The sequence below is a fragment of the Arvicola amphibius genome, chromosome 11 (genome assembly GCF_903992535.2).
Source record: "Arvicola amphibius chromosome 11, mArvAmp1.2, whole genome shotgun sequence".
Taxonomy (NCBI): domain Eukaryota; kingdom Metazoa; phylum Chordata; class Mammalia; order Rodentia; family Cricetidae; genus Arvicola; species Arvicola amphibius.
Window position 1 is genome coordinate 75277848 of NC_052057.2, and position 11878 is coordinate 75289725.

General features: G+C 43.2%; 1 long non-coding RNA gene across 1 annotated transcript; it reads left to right on the forward strand.

Moving 5' to 3' along the window:
- The first annotated feature begins 1357 nt into the window (after positions 1 to 1357).
- Positions 1358 to 4085, forward strand: LOC119826913. The gene is made up of 2 exons (XR_005287489.2): positions 1358 to 2229; positions 3798 to 4085. It is a non-coding gene; the product is annotated as an uncharacterized LOC119826913 (long non-coding RNA).
- Positions 4086 to 11878: the final 7793 nt, after the last annotated feature.

Genomic DNA, 11878 nt, shown 5'->3' on the forward strand with positions numbered 1-11878 from the left:
TTTCAGCAGGACCGCAATTTTGCAAAGCCATGTTGAGTGTATACTTTTGATGAGCAGGTTTAGCTGTGTTGCTGAGTTCATGTTACCATGACAACCTTAACTTTTGGCACTTTCTGAATTTAGTGTCCTACTTAATTCCCTGTGCTTGGCTCTGAGAACCATATTGTTCACTCCCTTCTGCTTGCCTATGAATCTTCAAATTGAAATTCTTAGGAAATTATCTTATGACCTGTTGGAAAATATATTTATTAACCATGATGTTTTGGCATTGTTGTTACTGATGGTATCTAAATGTGCCTGATATATTTCAGAGAGTAAGAATAAACATACCTGTTTTAGATGAGTTAGGAAACATTGGTTTCCGCGTTCTGAACAGAAGAGCCCCACAGATGATCACGTCCCTGTCTACAAACCCATGCACATTTTATCCTGTGTAGACGTTACAGATGTGGCTGACAATTCTTGCTTGTGAAGATTACCTTGGATCCCATCGGTGGGCTAGTGTGGTAATGGGGAAAAGAGAGGCAGGAGGAAGACAGTCAGGATAAGAAAATCTAATGAGGTTTGTAAGTTTTAAAGATTTGAATAAGTTATTTAAAACATATAGAGGATGGTATAAGCATATAAGGTCTATAAAGGATAAAACAAAGATAATATGTTTATATAATACTGAAGTTTCTAAGGTCTAAGACTAACAATTACAAAACTGGCTATAATATATATACACATACACATACACACATATAGAAATCCAAGTTTATTTAAAATGATCTGGCTATTAAAATATTACATAATAGTTAAAAGTCACAGACTGGTTTAGCTGGTCATTTGGATGTTTGTCACGTGGTGTCCTGTACTACTCCCCTTAAGTAGACTGGGATATGATCCAGCATTTCTATTGGTTTGTCACTGGTGGGTCAGCATGGATGTTCCCTTCTCATCTGTGTAAGCCAGAAGACTCTTCTGGCCTTGAGGACCAGGAGGGATGGATGGTGTGGTTTATCAGTCACCACCACTCATTCATCACCTGGGTTTTCCAGTCTCTGCCTCCTTTGGATGGATGTTTCCCAGCATGTTGTGAGAATTTGGCACCTGATTTTAGAATGGAATTTTCCCTTGGGTGGCATGCTTCCTTTCTAAAGGACTCTGTGCCTCTGAGTGGACAACCTGAGGTGCTGGTCAACTTGTCCTGGAGATGCCCACCTGGATGAAGACAGCTTCCTAGAATCCCCTCACTGGCTGCTTCCTGTTTTAATGTCTCCAGAGGATAACTTTTAGCTGGACCCTTGACTCGTATCCACAGCCTTGGACAATGTGATCTTTTATGGGACTTTTGGAGAAGGTAAATAACTATAATATGGACATCCTTTTATGTTTGGACTAACTGCCCATGTTAACCTTCCACATATGTTACTGACTGGAAGCCCCTCTATTCCAGAAACTGGGGAACATATCAAAATCACCTGTATATTTTTTTCCTCTTTAGTTGTATAGATTTCCCCTCCAGAGTTTTATTACACACATTATGGGGCTTTAACCTGTTTCACATCCTTCAACATTCACCATGTATTATGATCCATGTACTTAGGTTGATTGTTTTAGTGATGCTCGAAGGCGTTAGTTGGTTTAGGGGACACAAAAGTCTCTTGGACATTACAACATGAATTAACTCATCTGGCCTTAAAAGTAAAAAGGGAAAGGGGGAACTGCTGGGCTAGACTGATCAACTGAGCTTTCCCCTGAGGTCCGGATGCAGGGAAAAGGAGTATGCCTCCTTCTCAAAAACTACCAATATGATTGGTAGAGTTGGTTACAGCCTAGGGCCAGGGCTGCAGGGGAGCTAGGACTTCAGATCCTGAGACCTCAACTCTTCCCACCATTTGGTTATCAGTCCCAAGGCTGGCACATACTCAATCTGTAAAATTCTTAAGATGCCCTTTGCTCCCCTTGTGCAACATTGTGCTTGATTCACCGCTTGCTGGCTCTGTCACATTGTACGATTGATTCTACTGACTCTGTCCCTTTTCTCCCCAGGAAATAGGATGTAACATGCTGTACTTAGTACATTCGCTTGGCATAAGATGTAGCCAGTATAAGACCTCTCAACCCCAAACTTTTTTTTTTACCTTCTCTACCTTCTGTCCTCTTTGCCTCCTGATCTCTTGGTCCTCTCTCTTAGGACCCTGTCACTGAAGAACAACCTGCAGGTCCAGACCACGGGGTAACCATGTGTGTATGGGCCTCAAAGGGGAGTGGATGTGACTCCATATACAATGAAGCAAAAATTTTTATGTCAAATCATATGTCAAATCTAGAATGCATGGCATCTTCAGGACACAGCTGTTGCTCTCTATACTAACCAGACATCAAACCTTTGTGCAACCCCATAAAGATACCAGTGTTTGACACCTGGCCATTTTGACTCTGTCTTTGGGAATGGGTGTTCAAAGAGTCTCGTGTATGTGATGTATCCAAAAACTATGGCTTATGTAGTGTGGCCTTCTAAGGTCACACTTGGAAGAACATTTTTCGGGGTACTGTTCTTTTTAAAATTTATCATTATTTTATGTGTATGAATGTTTTAACTGCATGTATGTTTGTGTACCATATGTGTGTAATGTCCACAGAGGCCAGAAGGTGGCCTCAGATCTTCTGGAACTGGAGTTACATATGGTTGTGAGTGGCTAGGTGGATTCTGGTTGAACCCTGGTTCTCTGGAAGAGCAGCCAGTGCATGCTCTTAACTGCTAGCCTTCTCTCCACCCCTCCCCACTTTTATTATTTATTTAGTTTAGAATTCATACCTGGGTACTGTGTTTACATAATTTCCACTGCACCCTCACCCTCCAACTCTTCCCATGTCCTCCCACCTCCCTCTCAAATTCATGCCTTATTTTATTATTATATCACACACACATGTTTATGGAGTCATATGTATATGTGTTTAGACATGATCACTTGGGATTGGATATCCTATCAAGGTGGTTGTTGCTGGAGAAGATCAATTCTTTCTCAGCATCCACTGTCTATAGCTCTGTCTATACCTAGGGGTGAGACCTTTAGAGATTTTTTCCCCCATCCATGTTTACATGTCAACTGGTGGTGTCATTGTGCAGCTTATTAGGCAACCATGTTGTTGGGATTCCATGGATGCATCTGTCTCTCCCATCCAGAGGATGTAACTGTCTCACAGCAGAGTCATTGTCCTCTGACTCTTACAGTTTTCTATCCCCTCCTCTGTGATATCCCTTGAGTCTTTTATAAACCAATATAATTTCCAGCTGCATTCTGACACCTGTCCCTATATTCACAGATGTCGTGAGTGATAAGGTAGTTAGTATAACAAAAGTTTTATTATGCTGATGGTTGTCATACAAGGTTCACACTCTCAATTCTTAACTACAGTCCTAAGTCTGTCCCCCCAAGGCTGCTCATCTGTGTGGTGGATCCTAGCGAAAGGTCAGCTCCACTCTCTAATAGAAGTCTCTGAGTCAAGGATCAGGATCCTAGGGGAGACTGCCTAGCCGCAGGGCAGATCAAGGTGGTGTTTCTCCAGATGTGCAAAGCAGAGCATTGCTCTTGGTCTGCTAATATACCGGCAGTTATGGGGTCCATGACGTCACTATGCTGAGTTTGACTATGCTGAGTGAGGGACGTCAACAAGTTTTGGTTACCAGATCCAGCCTTGGGTGTAGTGGGGATCCCGTCTAAGCTATTGTTACATGTCTAAAAGGCCTTTTTCCTTCTTTTCTTTCTTTCTTTCTTTCTTTCTTTTTTCTTTTTCTGTGCTCATTACAGTGGATAAGTAGCTCTCATCCCTCATCAAAGAAAGGCGATGGAGATCACTTTTTTGCAGCAGATGGAGACAATTGCAGAAATCCACAGCTGGCCAAAACCCAGAGAACAACCGCCCAGGAGGTATCCATTGGCATTTGGCATGTCTTTGAATTATTCTTAAGGATGTGAGCCATTCAGAGCAGTGCACCAAGACTCTGTGAACTCTGCTCAGCATCTTATGGCACACTGTTGTTTGAATAGTTTGTGATGGACATTTGAACATTAAAGACTGTAAAATGTCCCAACTCAGAAGAATCTGTTTAACTCGATTATCTCTAGCCTCCCACATGTCTTACTACTAGATGACAAACACATCACACAGAGATACTGTCTGGTGAAATTTCTCGAGGGCACACTTAAGAAAATACTTATATAAAACAAATGGAGATAGCAGCTGGCTGTGGTGGTACATAGTGTAATCCCTGCGCTCATGGTACTTAGGATTGCCTTGAGTCTGGGCCACTTTGGGGTAATAGTGAGTTCAAGACAAACCTGGGATAAATAGAAAACCCCTCTTTTTTTCTTTCCACCCCCACAAACACCAAAGGTATCTATGACACTTGCCTTAATTTAGAAGATACTGGTGAGTGAGGAGCCCTGCAGTTGCACACTCATTTGTGGTTAACAGTTCAGAGGAAAAGCGAAGGTCACAGTATTTTCCTAACCTAAGGAGCCCAACATAAATGTGAATTACAGAGCTAAAGACTTCATTCCTGTTGCTGATCTCTGTATTGACTGTAGGTGAGTAAGCAGGCATGGACTGAATTCTTACTGCTTATACACACCCTTACAACTTTGTGATTGACACTTGAACTATTGTGTAAACTTGCCTTCAGGGGTCTAGGGACAATGGCTCAGCAGTTAGGAGCAAGAGAACTTTGTGTTCAGTTTACGGCTCCCATACAGTGGCTCACACTTAGATAGCTCTAGCTCCAGGTGAGTCACTGCCCTCTTCTGGCCTTTAGAGGCACTACACTTTTGGGATGGGTATAAATGCATGCAGGAAAACATTCATACACAGTAGGAAAGAAATGACCTTCAGGCTAAGCCTAGAAGGTACATATGAAATGAAGCTGAATTTCATGCTTAGACCCGAGACTCACAAGATCTCATTCAGCACATGTACATCTTAAAAAAGCTGAAGAAAGTCTAAAATTCCAAACCATTCTCATTCCCAAGCTTTTTGGGAAGAGACCTTTACCTGCATTTAAGATGCTTGACTGATCTTTAAATTTGTGCCACCGAAGTGGCTTTGCACCATCTTTGATTCTGGAATTACCATGTGTTTGTTTAGTCCAAATACTTGCCAAATTTCCCACAACTCAGAATTTTTCCTTTTTTCACTTTTTTTGGAGAACTCTGTGCAGAGGAATGATAATAGTTGGCAGACATGTGCATTTCCTTCACCTCTAATCCAGGCTCACAGCTTAGAACATGAAAGGCCAGAAAGCAAACATTACTTATTATGTTTTTGTGATACAACACTTGATATTATGAGAGGTTTCCATTTCTAAAGAGAAATGTGGTCTTTTAAAACTATTATTGTCTTTGCAGTCCTTGTGATTAACTTGACTCCTTCTTAGCTTGATTTATGGAAGATCATCATCATCATTATCACCATTATTTTAAAAGGATTTTATTTTATTAAAATTTTTGTGTCTATGTGTGTGTTTATTTGTATGAGTGTATGCCATGCATGTGGGCAGAATCAGAAGAGGGCACTGGATCCCCAGGAGCTGGAGTTATGGGTGGTGGTCCTGAACTGACAGTTGTGGGTGCTGGGATCTGAACTTGGGTCCTCTGGGAGGATGACAAGCTCTTTTAATAGTTGAGCCATCTTTCCACTTCCATATTATCATTATATTACAATTATTAGTTATTATATTTATGATAATATTTTGTGTAGGTAGGTGTTTATGGAGGTCAGAAGAGGGTGTCAGATCTCGAAGAGCTGCCCTTACTGATGTTTGTGACCTTACCTGTTATGGGTGCTGGGGTGTGAACTCTGCTCTCCGCCTAAGCGAGTCAGTACTCTTAACCACTGGGCCATCTCTCCAGTCCTAAGAAGATTACTTTTGAACATTAGACCTCTTGGCCATTTCCTTAATGGAAGACCAAATGGCCCCAGTGGCAGTCTGATTATTGCTTTCCAAATAGCGGTGTGAAGAGGCAAGGCTCACACAGTAGGAACCCAGCAGAGGACAGTGGTTCAGGTCAGCAGATGTGAATGCTCACCCCGCTGTGGGTGAGCAAGGCAGCTTTCCTCCTTTACATCATTTCAGCTTTTCAGCTGCAAACGAGGCCATGATACTAATTCAGCTCCCAGAGCAGTTCCGAGAGGAATGAATAAAAACAACACTGTCGCTTGGTCTTTATGTGAAACGACCACATCATAGGTCCTAGGGAGATTTATTATTATTGTTAGGAACAATTGTGCATTAACATATTGGCAGTCAGCTTCCAATAAAAGTTGGTAGGGGAATGCAAAAAAGATTGGTGCTTCAACAATGGTGCCAGCATCACTGGACGCCGCATACCAAAATAAATCTAGATGCAGAATTTATATCCGCCATGAAAATGAACTCAAAATGGCTCATAGGCCTAGAGATAATACACACAACTATCAAACTCCTAGAAAATAGGAGATGAGAGAATCCTTGCTAACCTTCAGGATGACTTTCTGGGCGGCTTACCTAAGGTACAAGTCCATGAAACAGACGTTGACAAGTCCGGCTTCATTAAAAGGCGATGCTCCTGTCCTGTGAAAGGTGGTGTCTGGAAAATTAGAAGGCAAGCTACAGGCGAGGAGAAAACATTTGCAACAGATGATGTAGTGAAGGACAGTTATCCAAAAATACATGAAGATCCAACAAGACTCGGTAGCCCATTCAGAACCCAAGCAGTACGTGGACAAAGGATTGGAACATAGTTCCCATAGATGGTCCAGAAATATACGCGCTAGTTCCTCCCCATCTACATCACATCAGGAGGGACAATAACCGTGAGAGGCTACTAGACTCCTATTAGGATGACCCAACTGACAATGCCAAATGCTGGTGAAAGTGCAGTGAATCAGGAATTCACGCTGGTGGGATTGAAAACTACCACAATAATTTTTCTCTTCATTTGTTTTGGTTTATTTGAGACAGGGTCTCACACGATAGCCCTGGCTGTCCTGGAACTCCCTCTGTAGATCGGGTTGGCCTCAGACTCATAGAAACCCACCTTCCTCTGCCTCCTGAGTGCTGGGATTAAAGGTGTGCACCACCACCACCTGGCTATGGAACAACCCTATTCTTTTTGTTGTTGTTTTGTTTTCGTTTTTCAAGACAAGGTTTCTCTGTACAGTCCTGGCTGTCCTGGAACTTGCTCTGTAGACCACCTCCAACTCAGAGATCCCTCTGCCTCTGCCTCCTGAGTTCTGGGATGAAATCATGTGCCACCAACTGCTTGGAAGGAGCAACCTTATTCTTTAGTGTCCAGACTTGAAAGCAACTGAAATGTCTTTCCACAAGTACAACTAGATTATAAAGCATTATTCATCTTTCAAAAGAAATATGTTATCAACTACAGAAGATGTGGAGGAGCATCACTAAGTGAAAAATCAATTTGAAAAGGCCAGATACTGTGCAATTCCAAGAAGGTGACATTTCAGAAAAGGCAAAGCTATGGGAGACACAAAAAGAACGAATGAAAATAATAACAGCAAGACTCAGTGGTTTCCAGAGGAGTAGGAGGAACATAGCACATGTGTGGTTATTTAGGATGAATCTTTAATGGCAGATTAAATTATTTTTTTTTTTTGGTTTTTCGAGACAGGGTTTCTCTGCAGCTTTAGAGCCTGTCCTGGAGCTAGCTCTTGTAGACCAGGCTGGTCTCGAACTCACAGAGATCCGCCTGCCTCTGCCTCCCGAGTGCTGGGATTAAAGGCGTGTGCCACCACCACCCGGCGGCAGATTAAATTCTAAATTCATATCATGCACAGTATCAATGTGACCCTTAATCTAAACTGTAGACTTCAGATAATAGCGATGTGCCAACATACCACCCTGCGGACTTGGATGTGGCTATGCATGTGGGGCAGGAGATTTAGGGCACCTCTTATATTCTTCAATCAGTTTTGATATGAATAGAAAAGTGCTGTTAAAAATAGCATATTGCCAGGTGTGGTGGTGCATGCCCATGTAAGGTTAGAGGCCTACAAGAGCAGCAATTGATTCATCATAGTTCTTTAGATGTCCCTTGTTCAGCAGGTCAGAAGTAGGCCAAAAGTCTAGTGAGGGATAGCTGGGCTCGCTGCTCAGATGGACCCGTAGTGGAAATCAAGGTGTAGTTAGCTGAGCTTTTGTCTGGAGACTTGTGGGAAAATCAGCCTCTAAGCTCACTTGGGTATCTACTAGGCTTGAATGTTTGCAATTACAAGCCTATGACTTCATGTCCTTACTTGTCAAGCGTGCCTGTTCTCAGCTCTCAGGTTCTATATGTACCCCCTGGCCTGTAGTTCTTCATCCTCATGCCTACAGCGGTGAACTGGGTCTTTTCACATTCCACATTTTGATTTTCCTCTGGTGTTGCCAGGACAGAGCAGTGTCCAACTGTAAAGTTCCCTGGTCATTGGACTGTGCCTTCCTTTTGTAGAGTCGCTTGAGCCATCGAACACAATTGAATTATGGCAGAACCATCCATTCACCTGATACTGCTGTGGGCCCTACTAGGTATGTGTAGAGGTGGAGGGAGGAGGGAGCCATCTTAGAATGTCACTCATTACCGTACTGCTCCCCTTCCCTCAAGCGCTGTAAAGAATTGCGAAGTCCTCCCCAGGGCACCATGGACAGCCTTGGTCCTCTTGTCTCAAGTTGCCGTTGTCACAAGCCATTCTTTCCATCTTGTTACATCTCGTCTCTCACAGCCCAGTTCCCAATGCTCTGTGGTGCTCGCTGATCTCCTCAGTCCAGTCCCCAGGACTGCAACTGCTCCAAGTGAGGCCCTTGGAGATGCTTGGCCTGGAGCCAGTCCTGGACTGTCACAGCCAGGGAGCACCGTAGACATCCTCCGAGGACAGTCTATGAACATTAAGACATCTTGCAGTTATTACAACAAAAACAACAAAACCAAAGCAGCACAATTCCCACGCCTCCAGCGCCTGCCGTCACTTGACTGAAATGCTTAGGATCTTGAGAGCTGACGGCCCTGAACTCTGTTAAGAGACTAGAAATTGAGTTCTTGCAGTCTGTTGCTTGGACCCTGAATGAAAAGAAAATTATGCCTAGCTCTCAGTTCTGGTTTTGTTCGGAGGCAGAATATAGCACTAATTAATCAAGCAGTTTTGCAGGCAGAGCCTGAGGGGTGGCATTGTGTCTTGCTCTAAGTTATCTACTTGCCCATTTGTCATAGAAGCTGGGTGGCCTGGTGAAAAATAATATATGTAATTATAGTCACCCTCACAAATGCTTTTATTTGATCTCTAAAAATGTATTTTTTTACATTGGTCCTGTGTTAATTTTCCATTTAAAGTATCTTTTTGCCTGTTCTTTGACAGTTTCATACATATATGCAATGTATATTGATCACATCCACCCCAACTTCCCACTGTCACTCTTTCAAACTCCCCCCAACAAGCCGTCCTCGTCCTCCATGTTTCCCCTTGACTTAACCAATCAGTGCTGGCTGCAGACTGACTGCTCTGGTTGGCTTGATCTTGTGTAGGTCTTGTGCGGGTAACTGCAGCTGCGTGACTCATGAGTGCGGCAGACGTGTTCTGACAAGAGGGCAGACTTTCACAACCTTCCTCTCCATTCTCCCATTCTTACAGCCTGTGGGCCCCCTCTTGCAGCTTACGGACTAATGGGGTTCTATAGAGCTTCTCCATTCATTCCTAGTTTTGGTTGGTCTACTCCTGACAGTTGTATCTCTTGATTTGTGTTTTCACAGACATAATCAGTTTTTTCTTTTCTACATCTGTGTAGCTGATAGTACATTTTGTTGTTCCAGATAGTTGAAAACCTGCCTTATTTCCTCTCATGAAACACATGGATCATTTTATGTTGCCGAGAAACGAAGCTGAGTCAGGCTTAGGGCTTGGTTTAGCTGGGTATGGTAGTTTAAACTTTTAATCCCAGCATTGGTGAGGCAGAGGCAGGAGGATCACAGTAGATTCTAGGCCCAGCCTGGGCTCTATATCATGAGTTTCAGGACAGCTAGAGAGTGGAGACCCTGTCTCAAAATAAATCCAGACAATAATGTTGGTGATAGTTGGTGATGATAGTGATGTTGGCTAAGATGAGGGTATTATCAGGACCAGGATTCCCTCTTCCTTTTTTATACTGTATTTTGAGAAGACTTATTCATTTCTATCTCTTGCTTGGATGGGTGTTTGTTTATATGTATTTCTGTGTGATGGAGGAGGGTCTTCTATCAATCTGTTGATTTCAGGCCTGCTTGCTGCTCCTCACTACATCTGTGTACCACATCCATAATGACAGAGGTCAGGAGAGAGTGTCAGATCACCTGGAACTGGAGTTACAGGTGCCTGTGATCTATCACATTGGTGCTAGGATTGAGCCTGAGCCACTGGTCCACGTGAAGAGGGACATAGGCAGGGGAACAGAAAATGTGGCTTGTTTGAAATCAGTATAGAAAGTCATGGAGAGGAGTGAGATACTCGAGAAAAAACGGTCTTATATACAGCAAGGCACTAAATACGATACAATTTCTGTGCTTTGGGAATATCAGTAAAGTGGATTGCTTAATATTTTTTGAATTTATTTATTTGTGCACATGAATGTGGAGGCCACACAACTACTTTTGGGAGTCAGTTTTCTCTTTCCAGAGTATGAGTTCTGAAGATTGAACTCAGGTCTTCAGATTGGGTGCCCAGCACTTGACTCACTGAGCTGTTTCCTGGCCCTTTTTAGAATTCTAAAAGGAAGCTTTGGCATGTCATCGTGTCACCGGTGGCCACATAAGCTATTCTGGCCCTTGTGTACTTCTTAGTTTACACCTCGATTGTACTCAGACCAAAGTTTATAAAGCTTTGTGATCAGCATGGACTGTTCACTGCTTTCCCAAATCCTAGGAGACACTGATTTTTTTTTTTTTTTTGCTGAAATAATTTCTCATTCCCCTAATAAATCACAGAGATGGTGATGGTTAGGGTTATGGCTACCTGTCAGTTTGACAGAATCTAGACTCACCTGAGAGCTGGGCTCTGGGAATGTCTGGAATGAACTCTTGTATCAATTGGTGTGGGAAGACCAGCCCACGGTGAGTGATACCCGTTCCTTGGCCAGAATTCTGTAAAGATGGAGCGCTAGGAGCCAGAGTGCTCTCCTCCCTCTCTGCTTCCAGATAGTGGATGTGATGTCACCATACGCTTTAGGGTCCTGTAGCATGGACTTCCTACTATGGTGGACTGCATCTTTAACTGTGAGCGGAAGTGAACCCTTTCTTCTTTAAGTCACCATTTTGTTCTTTGTCAGTTTTTTTAAATCATAGCAATGGAAACTAATCTAAGAGATGGTGCCCACAAAATAGGCAGGGGCCTTCTGCTGCCAGGTTGCCATTGTTTGGTCACTGGAGACAAGGAGCAGACAGTAGAATGTTCCAAGGAAGAACAGTACAGTAGTCACCAGCAAACAGAGCACGGGAGAGCAGCCACAATCACAAATAACTGAGGATTCTCAAAACATCTCCACAGTGTAATTGTAATTCTAGAGAATCCTGTCCAATAAGCAGAAAAAGCAGCGATGTGTCTGGAATAATCTCGTTCCCAAAATGGCATATACCTTCCATACCCTGGAGATGGAAGATAAGATCCATCTCTTCTCCCAGGGTTCTCATAACCCAGAGATGGAAATGTCACAGCTGCGGAGGGTGGGTAATTCCATAGAGAAGTCTGCCCAGAGCTGGAGGTGGAGTGGGAACATTTGTGACAGCGGGACTCTGTCTCTGTCTCTCTGTCTCTCTCCCCCTCCCTTCCTCGCTCTCTTCTTCTCTGTCTCCCCCTCCTACTCTGATCAGCGCACATCCAGAAACCTTTTACT